Source organism: Dendrobates tinctorius, unplaced genomic scaffold, assembly GCF_039654945.1.
Source record: "Dendrobates tinctorius isolate UK_male_01 unplaced genomic scaffold, ASM3965494v1 ptg000119l, whole genome shotgun sequence".
Classification (NCBI taxonomy): domain Eukaryota; kingdom Metazoa; phylum Chordata; class Amphibia; order Anura; family Dendrobatidae; genus Dendrobates; species Dendrobates tinctorius.
Window position 1 is genome coordinate 561,365 of NW_027361787.1, and position 17,653 is coordinate 579,017.

A 17,653-nucleotide genomic window follows, 5' to 3' on the forward strand; every position below is an offset into this window, starting at 1 on the left:
GAATTGACCTTTTAAGGGAGCCCGACGTACTCACTAAATTGTCCCTATCCCTAAGTTTTTTTGGATGCAGATTGCTCTCACACGAGTGTTTTTTTGATTTGGAAAAGAAAGAAATGAGGATGGAGAATCAAAACTTTAAAGGCTAAAAAATATACTCACACATATATACACCAACTGTATAGACACACAAATATTTATAGTGTATACATTAGGCTATAAGACCTGGAGACTGTTATTACACATGCTGCCACTAGGTTTATTTTCTTTTCTTTAAAAAAAAACAAAAAAAAAAAACTGTCGCTGTCAGGAGTGGGATTCGAACCCACGCCTCCACGTGGTGACTGCAGACGCTGAACACGCTCCCTGGTGCACAACAGCTTGCACCTCCAGGGACCAGTACTGCTGCTGTCAAGGAGTGGGATTTGAACCCACGCCTCCACATGTGGTGACTGCAGACGGTTAACACGCTCCCTGGTGCGCAACAGCTTGCACCTCCAGGGACCAGTACTGCTGCTGTCAGGAGTGGGATTCGAACCCACGCCTCCACGGGAGACTGTTATTACACATGCTGCCACTAGGTTTATTTTCTTTTCTTTAAAAAAAAAAAACAAAAAACTGTCGCTGTCAGGAGTGGGATTCGAACCCACGCCTCCACGTGGTGACTGCAGACACTGAACACGCTCCCTGGTGCACAACAGCTTGCACCTCCAGGGACCAGTACTGCTGCTGTCAAGGAGTGGGATTTGAACCCACGCCTCCACATGTGGTGACTGCAGACGCTTAACACGCTCCCTGGTGCACAACAGCTTGCACCTCCAGGGACCAGTACTGCTGCTGTCAGGAGTGGGATTCGAACCCACGCCTCCACGGGAGACTGCAACCTGAACACAGTGCCTTAGACCACTAGGCCATCCTGACTGCTGACATTGACATGCTCCCTGGTGACACAAGAGTTTGCACCACCAGGGACTTCAGTACAGATCTGCTGTCCAAATCAGACATTGGGGCCCCTGGTGGGACTTCTGGCAAAGCCAGAGGGGACATTGGGATGTCATTTGAAAGCTAATTACCAGACTGAGGTGAGGGAGCAGTTCTTGGGGCTGTGTGGTGCTCTGTTGGGCATTTGTGCACCCTCAAGCCTGCACCACAAGGACCACTTTTATCCATGGACAGCCAGGCTCTGACCCCCTGAATTCAAATTCCATTTGGAGCAGGGGGACAAGTGATGTTGCTGTATGTAGGTGGCCTCCTGGATGATGTTCCTGCCAAGCTTGATTTGCCTGACCCCTTCTGCAGAGTAGTTAAGGGGATTGAGAACCCCCAAGACTGCCCCAGACTGAAAATGTCTTTTCAAATCTGCTGTCCAAATCAGACATTGGGGCCTCTGGTAAAGCCAGAGGGGACATTGGGATGTCATTTGAAAGCTAATTACCAGCTTCTTTTTCATTACTTTAGTTCTGCAGACAGATGGTAAACGCCATTGTCTGTAAAGACCCCGTTACACACTGCGATATCGCTAGCAATATTTTTGAACCCCTCTCCATAATCTTTGAAAATTCTTGGAGAACAGGAGAAGTGCCAGAAGACTGGAGAAGAGCAAATGTTGTTCCTATCTTCAAAAAGGGGAAGAAGGTGGACCCAGGCAACTATAGGCCGGTGAGTCTGACTTCTATACCAGGAAAGATCTTTGAACAAATTATTAAACAACATGTATGTCAATACCTGGATAAGAATGAAGTGATTAAACAGAGTCAGCATGGGTTTCTAACTAATAAGTCATGTCAGACTAACTTAATTTCCTTCTATGACGGTATCACTGATTGGGTGGATCAAGGAAATGCTGTAGATATAGTATATCTTGACTTCAGCAAAGCATTTGACAAAGTCTCTCATACAATCCTTATTGAAAAAATGACTAAGTATGGAATGGACAAGGCAACTGTTAGGTGGATTCATAACTGGCTTAGTGATCGGACCCAAAGAGTGGTCGTAAATGGCTGCACATCCAGTTGGAAGAATGTCTCAAGTGGGGTACCACAGGGCTCTGTCCTGGGCCCTGTATTGTTCAACATCTTTATCAACGATTTAGATGAAGGAATTGAGGGTAAACTGATTAAATTTGCTGATGACACAAAGCTAGGAGGGATAGCTAATACTAGAGAAGAGAGAGAGAGGATTCAAAAAGATTTAAATAAACTGGAGAAGTGGGCAGCAAGTAACAGAATGGTTTTTAACAGGGAGAAATGCAAAGTACTACATCTGGGCAATAAAAATGAAAAAAGCATATATAGAATGGGAGGAATAGGGCTAAGTGACAGCACATGTGAAAAAGACTTGGGTATACTAATAGATCACAGACTGAATATGAGTCAACAGTGTGATGCAGCAGCAAAAAAGGCAAATGCAATTCTAGGATGTATTAACAGAAGCATACAGTCTAGATCACGTGAAGTCATTATTTCCCTCTACTCCTCTTTGGTCAGACCTCATCTGGAATATTGTGTCCAGTTTTGGGCACCACATTTTAAAAAAGACATCAACAAACTGGAGCAAGTTCAGAAAAGAGCGACCAGAATGGTGACCGGTCTGCAAACCCTGTCTTATGAGGAAAGGTTGCAGGATTTGGGAATGTTTAGTTTGCAAAAGAGAAGACTGAGAGGAGACTTAATAGCTGTCTACAAATATCTAAAGGGCTGTCACATTGTAGAAGGATCAACTTTATTCTCATTTGCACAAGGAAAGACTAGAAGCAATGGGATGAAACTGAATGGGAAGAGACACAGATTAGATATTAGAAAAAACTTTTTGACAGTTAGAGTGATCAATGAGTGGAACAGGCTGCCACGAGAAGTGGTGAGTTCTCCTTCAATGGAAGTCTTCAAACAGAGGCTGGACAGACATCTGACTGGGATGATTTAGCGAATCCTGCTTTGAGCAGGGGGTTGGACCAGATGGCCCAGGAGGTCCCTTCCAACTCTACGATTCTATGATTCTATATTGCTGTAAAGTCACCGATTTTGTGACGTTGCAGCGATATTGCTAGCGATATCCCTGCATGTGATACTTACCTCCGACCGGCTCCCCCGCTGGTTATCACTGATCGCGCGAGAAGCTCCTGGTCCATTCCTCGTCGGCCACTTCCTGCTGGGCTTCCTGTGGCGCCCAGGGCGGGAGGACGCAGGATCGCCGCGTCTGACAGGTAAGTAGCGATCCCCGTCCCCAGCAATGTCGCTGGTGAGATCTGCCTGTGTAGCAGCTCACTAGCGACCACCTAGCGATGCACCAGCGATCCTGACCGCGTCATATCGCTAGTCGGGATCGCTGGTGCATCGCTAGGTGTAACGGTACCCTAAGTGTTACAATGAGTCACTTCTAACTGGCTAGATAGAAAAGTTGCAGACTCTGTAATCTCAGGATAAATTACCGTATTTTTCGGACTATAAGATGCAACGGACCATAAGAACACCCCAATTTTCAGTAGGAAAATAGGGGGAAAAAAAATAATGTGTCAAATGGGGGTCCGTCTTACAGTCCGAATTCAGCTTACCTGGGAAGGGATCTGGCACAGGTGAAGTAGTCACAGGGGTCATTCAGTGGTCCAGGCTCGTGCGGTGGCGGCTCTGTGCTAGGGCAGGTTGGTTGTGCTGGGGCAGCTGCGCTGGGGGAGAGGCAGCAGTCGCCCGCTCTCTGTGTGTCTGCTGGCAATATACGATCGTAGAAAAAGGGGTTAATGTACCAGTACAATTCATAGGACTTAATTTTTATTCTATGTCAAAATTCAATAATTTCCTTTTCCCTTTTTTTTCCAATAGGTAACAAGGCATCGTGGACACTAAACTGGCTCAAGAACTGGCGGGACAAGGACACCAAGTTTGCCTAATGGACGACATCGCTATGGAGGAACACAGCTCTCCGGCCACCATCATCATGTGGAGCAGCTAAGACTCTTCATCCTCGGTTTGGGTAAGTGACAATCCATGTATGTATGGTCTAAGGAGCGGTCATGGCACATGTACATACATGTATGTGTAAACATGTATATACAGTCAGCTGTCATGGCACTCGGGAAGTCACACCAGGGGGCTGTGTGGCCCTGTAGGCCTCTACACCACCACACAGCCTCCCGCAACCCGCTCTACAGCACCACACAGCCTCCCGCAGCCCCGTCTACACCACCACACTTCCTCCTCCAGCCTCTGTCTCCCCCCTCCAGTCCCTGACGCCCCCCCCCTCCAGCCTCCTTCCTAATTTAGAGCTTTTGGTTTTTTTTATCAGCATAAATTGTCATTTAAGAAACGATTGTCCATTCAAGAAGAGATTTGTGTTGGCAGATTATCCTAGGAAAGCGTGTTAGATGATAATAATCGTGCTGCCCATCTCACCCGACGAGCAAGCAGCACCCTTGTTCGTTGGGTGAATTGACCTTTTAAGGGAGCCCGACGTACTCACTAAATTGTCCCTATCCCTAAGTTTTTTGGGATGCAGATTGCTCTCACACGAGTGTTTTTTTGATTTGGAAAAGAAAGAAATGAGGATGGAGAATCAAAACTTTAAGGCTAAAAAATATACTCACACATATATACACCAACTGTATAGACACACATATAAATATTTATGGTGTATACATTAGGCTATAAGACCTGGAGACTGTTATTACACATGCTGCCACTAGGTTTATTTTCTTTTCTTTAAAAAAAAAAAAGATGCAACGGACCATAAGAACACCCCAATTTTCAGTAGGAAAATAGGGGGAAAAAAAATAATGTGTCAAATGGGGGTCCGTCTTACAGTCCGAATTCAGCTTACCTGGGAAGGGATCTGGCACAGGTGAAGTAGTCACAGGGGTCATTCAGTGGTCCAGGCTCGTGCGTTGGCGGCTCTGTGCTAGGGCAGGTTGGTTGTGCTGGGGCAGCTGCGCTGGGGGAGAGGCAGCTGCGCTGGGGCAGCTGCGCTGAGGCAGGGGCAGCAGCAGCGCTGGGGCAGGGGCAGCTGCGCTGGGGCAGGGGCAGCTGTGCTGGGGCAGGTGGGCTCTGTGGTGGTGGCAGCGGGCGGCGCTCTGCGGTGCGGTGGTGGCAGCGGGCTGTGCTCCGGTACAGGGACGGCGGCTCCGCCGCGATTTCTTCGCAGCCCGGAGGCCCCCGCACTTCCCTTGCTGGCCGCCGCCATGTTGCAGTGGCCTCCGGGAGCATGGACGCCGGAAAGAATCTGCCGCAGACCTCAAAATTTGAAATCTCATTTTCAAAAGTGAGAGCCGGCTAATGGTGCCAAAAATGAGAGCAATAGCTTTAACAACCGGTTCCACCGAACCGGGGAGAACCCGCTGAATCCCACCCCTGGCTGCGCCCCGAGGGCTCATAGTGCTGCGCTGTGTGGAGTGGGATTCGAACCCACGCCTCCACGTGGTGACTGCAGACGCTGAACACGCTCCCTGGTGCACAACAGCTTGCACCTCCAGGGACCAGTACTGCTGCTGTCAGGAGTGGGATTCGAACCCACGCCTCTACGGGAGACTGCCCCGAGGGCTCATAGTGCTGCGCTGTGTGGTGCGGGGTGGGAAGGGTCAGCGCTGCGCCCCCAGGGCTCATAGTGCTCCGCTGTGTGGTGCGGGGTGGGTGGGGTCAGCGCTGCGCCCCCAGGGCTTATAGCGCTGCGCTGTGTGGTGCGGCGTGGGCGGGGTCAGCGCTGCACCCCCAGGGCTCATAGTGCTCCGCTGTGTGGTGCGGGGTCATCTCCCATCTCCTCCCTGGCTCTGTGCTGCTGTGTAAGATCGCTTAGTGGTGGGGGAGGGGCGGCAGTGACTGGCCGGTGGGCAGGGTCACTGTGCTATGGGAACCAAGATCCGGCCTGCATAGAAGGTGGAAGAGGGAGGAGTCGTGTGACACGCCGAGCTGCCTGTGACTCATCCCCTGGCTCGGGGGGCGGAGTCAGCGCCGTGCAGCACACAAACAGTCTCTCCCTGGCTTGCAGTACAGTGAGGCTGGGGGATGGGCGGCCGGGCTCTGTGTCACGTGGCTCCGAGCCCACCCCCTGCTTTCTCGGTCTAACTGCAGCAACAATGACGTCACCTGAGCGCCAGATTTGAACCTTGGAGCTGCCGGCCGGTAACTGTATGCCTGTATGGGGTCAGCTGTGGGGGGAGGCAGGGGGTCCCTGCAGAGTGTATGGGGTCAGCTGTGGGGGGCACTGCGGGTAGACAGGGGGTCCCTGCAGAGTGTATGGGGTCAGCTGTGGGGGGCACTGCGTGGGAGACAGGGGGTCCCTGCAGAGTGTTTGGGGTCAGCTGTGGGGGGCACTGCGTGGGAGACAGGGGGTCCCTGCAGAGTGTTTGGGGTCAGCTGTGGGGGGCACTGCGTGGGAGACAGGTGGTCCCTGCAGGGGGAGGTGAGGACAGTGTATGGGCACAGCTGTGGGGGGCATGGCGGGGTACAGGCGTTCCCTGTGGGGTAGGGGAGGGTTAGGGGGGCTGTGTTGTCACTCTGCTGTGAACACTAATTATGAATGCAATATTTCCCTTATTAATTATTGTTTTTTTATTTCTCTGTCTCTCAGTAGGTAACACTTGGGGCAGTCGCCCGCTCTCTGTGTGTCTGCTGGCAATATACGCTCGTAGAAAAAGGGGTTAATGTACCAGTACAATTCATAGGACTTAATTTGTATTCTATGTCAAAATTCAATAATTTCCTTTTCCCTTTTTTTTCCAATAGGTAACAAGGCATCGTGGACACTAAACTGGCTCAAGAACTGGCGGGACAAGGACACCAAGTTTGCCTAATGGACGACATCGCTATGGAGGAACACAGCTCTCCGGCCACCATCATCATGTGGAGCAGCTAAGCCTCTTCATCCTCGGTTTGGGTAAGTGACAATCCATGTATGTATGGTCTAAGGAGCGGTCATGGCACATGTACATACATGTATGTGTAAACATGTATATACAGTCAGCTGTCATGGCACTTGGGAAGTCACACCAGGGGGCTGTGTGGCCCTGTAGGCCTCTACACCACCACACAGCCTCCCGCAACCCGCTCTACAGCACCACACAGCCTCCCGCAGCCCCGTCTACACCACCACACTTCCTCCTCCAGCCTCTGTCTCCCCCCTCCAGTCCCTGACGCCCCCCCCTCCAGCCTCCTTCCTAATTTAGAGCTTTTGGTTTTTTTTATCAGCATAAATTGTCATTTAAGAAACGATTGTCCATTCAAGAAGAGATTTGTGTTGGCAGATTATCCTAGGAAAGCGTGTTAGATGATAATAATCGTGCTGCCCATCTCACCCGACGAGCAAGCAGCACCCTTGTTCGTTGGGTGAATTGACCTTTTAAGGGAGCCCGACGTACTCACTAAATTGTCCCTATCCCTAAGTTTTTTTGGATGCAGATTGCTCTCACACGAGTGTTTTTTTGATTTGGAAAAGAAAGAAATGAGGATGGAGAATCAAAACTTTAAGGCTAAAAAATATACTCACACATATATACACCAACTGTATAGACACACATATAAATATTTATGGTGTATACATTAGGCTATAAGACCTGGAGACTGTTATTACACATGCTGCCACTAGGTTTATTTTCTTTTCTTTAAAAAAAAACAAAAAAAAAACTGTCGCTGTCAGGAGTGGGATTCGAACCCACGCCTCCACGTGGTGACTGCAGACGCTGAACACGCTCCCTGGTGCACAACAGCTTGCACCTCCAGGGACCAGTACTGCTGCTGTCAAGGAGTGGGATTTGAACCCACGCCTCCACATGTGGTGACTGCAGACGCTTAACACGCTCCCTGGTGCACAACAGCTTGCACCTCCAGGGACCAGTACTGCTGCTGTCAGGAGTGGGATTCGAACCCACGCCTCCACGGGAGACTGCAACCTGAACACAGTGCCTTAGACCACTAGGCCATCCTGACTGCTGACATTGACATGCTCCCTGGTGACACAAGAGTTTGCACCACCAGGGACTTCAGTACAGATCTGCTGTCCAAATCAGACATTGGGGCCCCTGGTGGGACTTCTGGCAAAGCCAGAGGGGACATTGGGATGTCATTTGAAAGCTAATTACCAGACTGAGGTGAGGGAGCAGTTCTTGGGGCTGTGTGGTGCTCTGTTGGGCATTTGTGCACCCTCAAGCCTGCACCACAAGGACCACTTTTATCCATGGACAGCCAGGCTCTGACCCCCTGAATTCAAATTCCATTTGGAGCAGGGGGACAAGTGATGTTGCTGTATGTAGGTGGCCTCCTGGATGATGTTCCTGCCAAGCTTGATTTGCCTGACCCCTTCTGCAGAGTAGTTAAGGGGATTGAGAACCCCCAAGACTGCCCCAGACTGAAAATGTCTTTTCAAATCTGCTGTCCAAATCAGACATTGGGGCCTCTGGTAAAGCCAGAGGGGACATTGGGATGTCATTTGAAAGCTAATTACCAGCTTCTTTTTCATTACTTTAGTTCTGCAGACAGATGGTAAACGCCATTGTCTGTAAAGACCCCGTTACACACTGCGATATCGCTAGCAATATTTTTGAACCCCTCTCCATAATCTTTGAAAATTCTTGGAGAACAGGAGAAGTGCCAGAAGACTGGAGAAGAGCAAATGTTGTTCCTATCTTCAAAAAGGGGAAGAAGGTGGACCCAGGCAACTATAGGCCGGTGAGTCTGACTTCTATACCAGGAAAGATCTTTGAACAAATTATTAAACAACATGTATGTCAATACCTGGATAAGAATGAAGTGATTAAACAGAGTCAGCATGGGTTTCTAACTAATAAGTCATGTCAGACTAACTTAATTTCCTTCTATGACGGTATCACTGATTGGGTGGATCAAGGAAATGCTGTAGATATAGTATATCTTGACTTCAGCAAAGCATTTGACAAAGTCTCTCATACAATCCTTATTGAAAAAATGACTAAGTATGGAATGGACAAGGCAACTGTTAGGTGGATTCATAACTGGCTTAGTGATCGGACCCAAAGAGTGGTCGTAAATGGCTGCACATCCAGTTGGAAGAATGTCTCAAGTGGGGTACCACAGGGCTCTGTCCTGGGCCCTGTATTGTTCAACATCTTTATCAATGATTTAGATGAAGGAATTGAGGGTAAACTGATTAAATTTGCTGATGACACAAAGCTAGGAGGGATAGCTAATACTAGAGAAGAGAGAGAGAGGATTCAAAAAGATTTAAATAAACTGGAGAAGTGGGCAGCAAGTAACAGAATGGTTTTTAACAGGGAGAAATGCAAAGTACTACATCTGGGCAATAAAAATGAAAAAAGCATATATAGAATGGGAGGAATAGGGCTAAGTGACAGCACATGTGAAAAAGACTTGGATATACTAATAGATCACAGACTGAATATGAGTCAACAGTGTGATGCAGCAGCAAAAAAGGCAAATGCAATTCTAGGATGTATTAACAGAAGCATACAGTCTAGATCACGTGAAGTCATTATTTCCCTCTACTCCTCTTTGGTCAGACCTCATCTGGAATATTGTGTCCAGTTTTGGGCACCACATTTTAAAAAAGACATCAACAAACTGGAGCAAGTTCAGAAAAGAGCGACCAGAATGGTGACCGGTCTGCAAACCCTGTCTTATGAGGAAAGGTTGCAGGATTTGGGAATGTTTAGTTTGCAAAAGAGAAGACTGAGAGGAGACTTAATAGCTGTCTACAAATATCTAAAGGGCTGTCACATTGTAGAAGGATCAACTTTATTCTCATTTGCACAAGGAAAGACTAGAAGCAATGGGATGAAACTGAATGGGAAGAGACACAGATTAGATATTAGAAAAAACTTTTTGACAGTTAGAGTGATCAATGAGTGGAACAGGCTGCCACGAGAAGTGGTGAGTTCTCCTTCAATGGAAGTCTTCAAACAGAGGCTGGACAGACATCTGACTGGGATGATTTAGCGAATCCTGCTTTGAGCAGGGGGTTGGACCAGATGGCCCAGGAGGTCCCTTCCAACTCTACGATTCTATGATTCTATATTGCTGTAAAGTCACCGATTTTGTGACGTTGCAGCGATATTGCTAGCGATATCCCTGCATGTGATACTTACCTCCGACCAGCTCCCCCGCTGGTTATCACTGATCGCGCGAGAAGCTCCTGGTCCATTCCTCGTCGGCCACTTCCTGCTGGGCTTCCTGTGGCGCCCAGGGCGGGAGGACGCAGGATCGCCGTGTCTGACAGGTAAGTAGCGATCCCCGTCCCCAGCAATGTCGCTGGTGAGATCTGCCTGTGTAGCAGCTCACTAGCGACCACCTAGCGATGCACCAGCGATCCTGACCGCGTCATATCGCTAGTCGGGATCGCTGGTGCATCGCTAGGTGTAACGGTACCCTAAGTGTTACAATGAGTCACTTCTAACTGGCTAGATAGAAAAGTTGCAGACTCTGTAATCTCAGGATAAATTACCGTATTTTTCGGACTATAAGATGCAACGGACCATAAGAACACCCCAATTTTCAGTAGGAAAATAGGGGGAAAAAAAATAATGTGTCAAATGGGGGTCCGTCTTACAGTCCGAATTCAGCTTACCTGGGAAGGGATCTGGCACAGGTGAAGTAGTCACAGGGGTCATTCAGTGGTCCAGGCTCGTGCGGTGGCGGCTCTGTGCTAGGGCAGGTTGGTTGTGCTGGGGCAGCTGCGCTGGGGGAGAGGCAGCAGTCGCCCGCTCTCTGTGTGTCTGCTGGCAATATACGATCGTAGAAAAAGGGGTTAATGTACCAGTACAATTCATAGGACTTAATTTTTATTCTATGTCAAAATTCAATAATTTCCTTTTCCCTTTTTTTTCCAATAGGTAACAAGGCATCGTGGACACTAAACTGGCTCAAGAACTGGCGGGACAAGGACACCAAGTTTGCCTAATGGACGACATCGCTATGGAGGAACACAGCTCTCCGGCCACCATCATCATGTGGAGCAGCTAAGACTCTTCATCCTCGGTTTGGGTAAGTGACAATCCATGTATGTATGGTCTAAGGAGCGGTCATGGCACATGTACATACATGTATGTGTAAACATGTATATACAGTCAGCTGTCATGGCACTCGGGAAGTCACACCAGGGGGCTGTGTGGCCCTGTAGGCCTCTACACCACCACACAGCCTCCCGCAACCCGCTCTACAGCACCACACAGCCTCCCGCAGCCCCGTCTACACCACCACACTTCCTCCTCCAGCCTCTGTCTCCCCCCTCCAGTCCCTGACGCCCCCCCCCTCCAGCCTCCTTCCTAATTTAGAGCTTTTGGTTTTTTTTATCAGCATAAATTGTCATTTAAGAAACGATTGTCCATTCAAGAAGAGATTTGTGTTGGCAGATTATCCTAGGAAAGCGTGTTAGATGATAATAATCGTGCTGCCCATCTCACCCGACGAGCAAGCAGCACCCTTGTTCGTTGGGTGAATTGACCTTTTAAGGGAGCCCGACGTACTCACTAAATTGTCCCTATCCCTAAGTTTTTTGGGATGCAGATTGCTCTCACACGAGTGTTTTTTTGATTTGGAAAAGAAAGAAATGAGGATGGAGAATCAAAACTTTAAGGCTAAAAAATATACTCACACATATATACACCAACTGTATAGACACACATATAAATATTTATGGTGTATACATTAGGCTATAAGACCTGGAGACTGTTATTACACATGCTGCCACTAGGTTTATTTTCTTTTCTTTAAAAAAAAAAAAGATGCAACGGACCATAAGAACACCCCAATTTTCAGTAGGAAAATAGGGGGAAAAAAAATAATGTGTCAAATGGGGGTCCGTCTTACAGTCCGAATTCAGCTTACCTGGGAAGGGATCTGGCACAGGTGAAGTAGTCACAGGGGTCATTCAGTGGTCCAGGCTCGTGCGTTGGCGGCTCTGTGCTAGGGCAGGTTGGTTGTGCTGGGGCAGCTGCGCTGGGGGAGAGGCAGCTGCGCTGGGGCAGCTGCGCTGAGGCAGGGGCAGCAGCAGCGCTGGGGCAGGGGCAGCTGCGCTGGGGCAGGGGCAGCTGTGCTGGGGCAGGTGGGCTCTGTGGTGGTGGCAGCGGGCGGCGCTCTGCGGTGCGGTGGTGGCAGCGGGCTGTGCTCCGGTACAGGGACGGCGGCTCCGCCGCGATTTCTTCGCAGCCCGGAGGCCCCCGCACTTCCCTTGCTGGCCGCCGCCATGTTGCAGTGGCCTCCGGGAGCATGGACGCCGGAAAGAATCTGCCGCAGACCTCAAAATTTGAAATCTCATTTTCAAAAGTGAGAGCCGGCTAATGGTGCCAAAAATGAGAGCAATAGCTTTAACAACCGGTTCCACCGAACCGGGGAGAACCCGCTGAATCCCACCCCTGGCTGCGCCCCGAGGGCTCATAGTGCTGCGCTGTGTGGAGTGGGATTCGAACCCACGCCTCCACGTGGTGACTGCAGACGCTGAACACGCTCCCTGGTGCACAACAGCTTGCACCTCCAGGGACCAGTACTGCTGCTGTCAGGAGTGGGATTCGAACCCACGCCTCTACGGGAGACTGCCCCGAGGGCTCATAGTGCTGCGCTGTGTGGTGCGGGGTGGGAAGGGTCAGCGCTGCGCCCCCAGGGCTCATAGTGCTCCGCTGTGTGGTGCGGGGTGGGTGGGGTCAGCGCTGCGCCCCCAGGGCTTATAGCGCTGCGCTGTGTGGTGCGGCGTGGGCGGGGTCAGCGCTGCACCCCCAGGGCTCATAGTGCTCCGCTGTGTGGTGCGGGGTCATCTCCCATCTCCTCCCTGGCTCTGTGCTGCTGTGTAAGATCGCTTAGTGGTGGGGGAGGGGCGGCAGTGACTGGCCGGTGGGCAGGGTCACTGTGCTATGGGAACCAAGATCCGGCCTGCATAGAAGGTGGAAGAGGGAGGAGTCGTGTGACACGCCGAGCTGCCTGTGACTCATCCCCTGGCTCGGGGGGCGGAGTCAGCGCCGTGCAGCACACAAACAGTCTCTCCCTGGCTTGCAGTACAGTGAGGCTGGGGGATGGGCGGCCGGGCTCTGTGTCACGTGGCTCCGAGCCCACCCCCTGCTTTCTCGGTCTAACTGCAGCAACAATGACGTCACCTGAGCGCCAGATTTGAACCTTGGAGCTGCCGGCCGGTAACTGTATGCCTGTATGGGGTCAGCTGTGGGGGGAGGCAGGGGGTCCCTGCAGAGTGTATGGGGTCAGCTGTGGGGGGCACTGCGGGTAGACAGGGGGTCCCTGCAGAGTGTATGGGGTCAGCTGTGGGGGGCACTGCGTGGGAGACAGGGGGTCCCTGCAGAGTGTTTGGGGTCAGCTGTGGGGGGCACTGCGTGGGAGACAGGGGGTCCCTGCAGAGTGTTTGGGGTCAGCTGTGGGGGGCACTGCGTGGGAGACAGGTGGTCCCTGCAGGGGGAGGTGAGGACAGTGTATGGGCACAGCTGTGGGGGGCATGGCGGGGTACAGGCGTTCCCTGTGGGGTAGGGGAGGGTTAGGGGGGCTGTGTTGTCACTCTGCTGTGAACACTAATTATGAATGCAATATTTCCCTTATTAATTATTGTTTTTTTATTTCTCTGTCTCTCAGTAGGTAACACTTGGGGCAGTCGCCCGCTCTCTGTGTGTCTGCTGGCAATATACGCTCGTAGAAAAAGGGGTTAATGTACCAGTACAATTCATAGGACTTAATTTGTATTCTATGTCAAAATTCAATAATTTCCTTTTCCCTTTTTTTTCCAATAGGTAACAAGGCATCGTGGACACTAAACTGGCTCAAGAACTGGCGGGACAAGGACACCAAGTTTGCCTAATGGACGACATCGCTATGGAGGAACACAGCTCTCCGGCCACCATCATCATGTGGAGCAGCTAAGCCTCTTCATCCTCGGTTTGGGTAAGTGACAATCCATGTATGTATGGTCTAAGGAGCGGTCATGGCACATGTACATACATGTATGTGTAAACATGTATATACAGTCAGCTGTCATGGCACTTGGGAAGTCACACCAGGGGGCTGTGTGGCCCTGTAGGCCTCTACACCACCACACAGCCTCCCGCAACCCGCTCTACAGCACCACACAGCCTCCCGCAGCCCCGTCTACACCACCACACTTCCTCCTCCAGCCTCTGTCTCCCCCCTCCAGTCCCTGACGCCCCCCCCTCCAGCCTCCTTCCTAATTTAGAGCTTTTGGTTTTTTTTATCAGCATAAATTGTCATTTAAGAAACGATTGTCCATTCAAGAAGAGATTTGTGTTGGCAGATTATCCTAGGAAAGCGTGTTAGATGATAATAATCGTGCTGCCCATCTCACCCGACGAGCAAGCAGCACCCTTGTTCGTTGGGTGAATTGACCTTTTAAGGGAGCCCGACGTACTCACTAAATTGTCCCTATCCCTAAGTTTTTTTGGATGCAGATTGCTCTCACACGAGTGTTTTTTTGATTTGGAAAAGAAAGAAATGAGGATGGAGAATCAAAACTTTAAGGCTAAAAAATATACTCACACATATATACACCAACTGTATAGACACACATATAAATATTTATGGTGTATACATTAGGCTATAAGACCTGGAGACTGTTATTACACATGCTGCCACTAGGTTTATTTTCTTTTCTTTAAAAAAAAACAAAAAAAAAACTGTCGCTGTCAGGAGTGGGATTCGAACCCACGCCTCCACGTGGTGACTGCAGACGCTGAACACGCTCCCTGGTGCACAACAGCTTGCACCTCCAGGGACCAGTACTGCTGCTGTCAAGGAGTGGGATTTGAACCCACGCCTCCACATGTGGTGACTGCAGACGCTTAACACGCTCCCTGGTGCACAACAGCTTGCACCTCCAGGGACCAGTACTGCTGCTGTCAGGAGTGGGATTCGAACCCACGCCTCCACGGGAGACTGCAACCTGAACACAGTGCCTTAGACCACTAGGCCATCCTGACTGCTGACATTGACATGCTCCCTGGTGACACAAGAGTTTGCACCACCAGGGACTTCAGTACAGATCTGCTGTCCAAATCAGACATTGGGGCCCCTGGTGGGACTTCTGGCAAAGCCAGAGGGGACATTGGGATGTCATTTGAAAGCTAATTACCAGACTGAGGTGAGGGAGCAGTTCTTGGGGCTGTGTGGTGCTCTGTTGGGCATTTGTGCACCCTCAAGCCTGCACCACAAGGACCACTTTTATCCATGGACAGCCAGGCTCTGACCCCCTGAATTCAAATTCCATTTGGAGCAGGGGGACAAGTGATGTTGCTGTATGTAGGTGGCCTCCTGGATGATGTTCCTGCCAAGCTTGATTTGCCTGACCCCTTCTGCAGAGTAGTTAAGGGGATTGAGAACCCCCAAGACTGCCCCAGACTGAAAATGTCTTTTCAAATCTGCTGTCCAAATCAGACATTGGGGCCTCTGGTAAAGCCAGAGGGGACATTGGGATGTCATTTGAAAGCTAATTACCAGCTTCTTTTTCATTACTTTAGTTCTGCAGACAGATGGTAAACGCCATTGTCTGTAAAGACCCCGTTACACACTGCGATATCGCTAGCAATATTTTTGAACCCCTCTCCATAATCTTTGAAAATTCTTGGAGAACAGGAGAAGTGCCAGAAGACTGGAGAAGAGCAAATGTTGTTCCTATCTTCAAAAAGGGGAAGAAGGTGGACCCAGGCAACTATAGGCCGGTGAGTCTGACTTCTATACCAGGAAAGATCTTTGAACAAATTATTAAACAACATGTATGTCAATACCTGGATAAGAATGAAGTGATTAAACAGAGTCAGCATGGGTTTCTAACTAATAAGTCATGTCAGACTAACTTAATTTCCTTCTATGACGGTATCACTGATTGGGTGGATCAAGGAAATGCTGTAGATATAGTATATCTTGACTTCAGCAAAGCATTTGACAAAGTCTCTCATACAATCCTTATTGAAAAAATGACTAAGTATGGAATGGACAAGGCAACTGTTAGGTGGATTCATAACTGGCTTAGTGATCGGACCCAAAGAGTGGTCGTAAATGGCTGCACATCCAGTTGGAAGAATGTCTCAAGTGGGGTACCACAGGGCTCTGTCCTGGGCCCTGTATTGTTCAACATCTTTATCAACGATTTAGATGAAGGAATTGAGGGTAAACTGATTAAATTTGCTGATGACACAAAGCTAGGAGGGATAGCTAATACTAGAGAAGAGAGAGAGAGGATTCAAAAAGATTTAAATAAACTGGAGAAGTGGGCAGCAAGTAACAGAATGGTTTTTAACAGGGAGAAATGCAAAGTACTACATCTGGGCAATAAAAATGAAAAAAGCATATATAGAATGGGAGGAATAGGGCTAAGTGACAGCACATGTGAAAAAGACTTGGATATACTAATAGATCACAGACTGAATATGAGTCAACAGTGTGATGCAGCAGCAAAAAAGGCAAATGCAATTCTAGGATGTATTAACAGAAGCATACAGTCTAGATCACGTGAAGTCATTATTTCCCTCTACTCCTCTTTGGTCAGACCTCATCTGGAATATTGTGTCCAGTTTTGGGCACCACATTTTAAAAAAGACATCAACAAACTGGAGCAAGTTCAGAAAAGAGCGACCAGAATGGTGACCGGTCTGCAAACCCTGTCTTATGAGGAAAGGTTGCAGGATTTGGGAATGTTTAGTTTGCAAAAGAGAAGACTGAGAGGAGACTTAATAGCTGTCTACAAATATCTAAAGGGCTGTCACATTGTAGAAGGATCAACTTTATTCTCATTTGCACAAGGAAAGACTAGAAGCAATGGGATGAAACTGAATGGGAAGAGACACAGATTAGATATTAGAAAAAACTTTTTGACAGTTAGAGTGATCAATGAGTGGAACAGGCTGCCACGAGAAGTGGTGAGTTCTCCTTCAATGGAAGTCTTCAAACAGAGGCTGGACAGACATCTGACTGGGATGATTTAGCGAATCCTGCTTTGAGCAGGGGGTTGGACCAGATGGCCCAGGAGGTCCCTTCCAACTCTACGATTCTATGATTCTATATTGCTGTAAAGTCACCGATTTTGTGACGTTGCAGCGATATTGCTAGCGATATCCCTGCATGTGATACTTACCTCCGACCAGCTCCCCCGCTGGTTATCACTGATCGCGCGAGAAGCTCCTGGTCCATTCCTCGTCGGCCACTTCCTGCTGGGCTTCCTGTGGCGCCCAGGGCGGGAGGACGCAGGATCGCCGTGTCTGACAGGTAAGTAGCGATCCCCGTCCCCAGCAATGTCGCTGGTGAGATCTGCCTGTGTAGCAGCTCACTAGCGACCACCTAGCGATGCACCAGCGATCCTGACCGCGTCATATCGCTAGTCGGGATCGCTGGTGCATCGCTAGGTGTAACGGTACCCTAAGTGTTACAATGAGTCACTTCTAACTGGCTAGATAGAAAAGTTGCAGACTCTGTAATCTCAGGATAAATTACCGTATTTTTCGGACTATAAGATGCAACGGACCATAAGAACACCCCAATTTTCAGTAGGAAAATAGGGGGAAAAAAAATAATGTGTCAAATGGGGGTCCGTCTTACAGTCCGAATTCAGCTTACCTGGGAAGGGATCTGGCACAGGTGAAGTAGTCACAGGGGTCATTCAGTGGTCCAGGCTCGTGCGGTGGCGGCTCTGTGCTAGGGCAGGTTGGTTGTTCTGGGGCAGCTGCGCTGGGGGAGAGGCAGCAGCGCTG

At 49.5% G+C, this 17,653-nt stretch overlaps 3 non-coding genes across 3 annotated transcripts; all 3 read right to left on the reverse strand.

Moving 5' to 3' along the window:
* Positions 1-835: 835 nt before the first annotated feature.
* Positions 836-918, reverse strand: TRNAL-CAG (transfer RNA leucine (anticodon CAG)). Its single transcript has one exon. It is a non-coding gene; the product is annotated as a tRNA-Leu (tRNA).
* A 6,903-nt stretch (positions 919-7,821) lies between these two features.
* Positions 7,822-7,904, reverse strand: TRNAL-CAG (transfer RNA leucine (anticodon CAG)). The gene has a single exon. It is a non-coding gene; the product is annotated as a tRNA-Leu (tRNA).
* A 6,903-nt stretch (positions 7,905-14,807) lies between these two features.
* Positions 14,808-14,890, reverse strand: TRNAL-CAG (transfer RNA leucine (anticodon CAG)). Its single transcript has one exon. It is a non-coding gene; the product is annotated as a tRNA-Leu (tRNA).
* Positions 14,891-17,653: the final 2,763 nt, after the last annotated feature.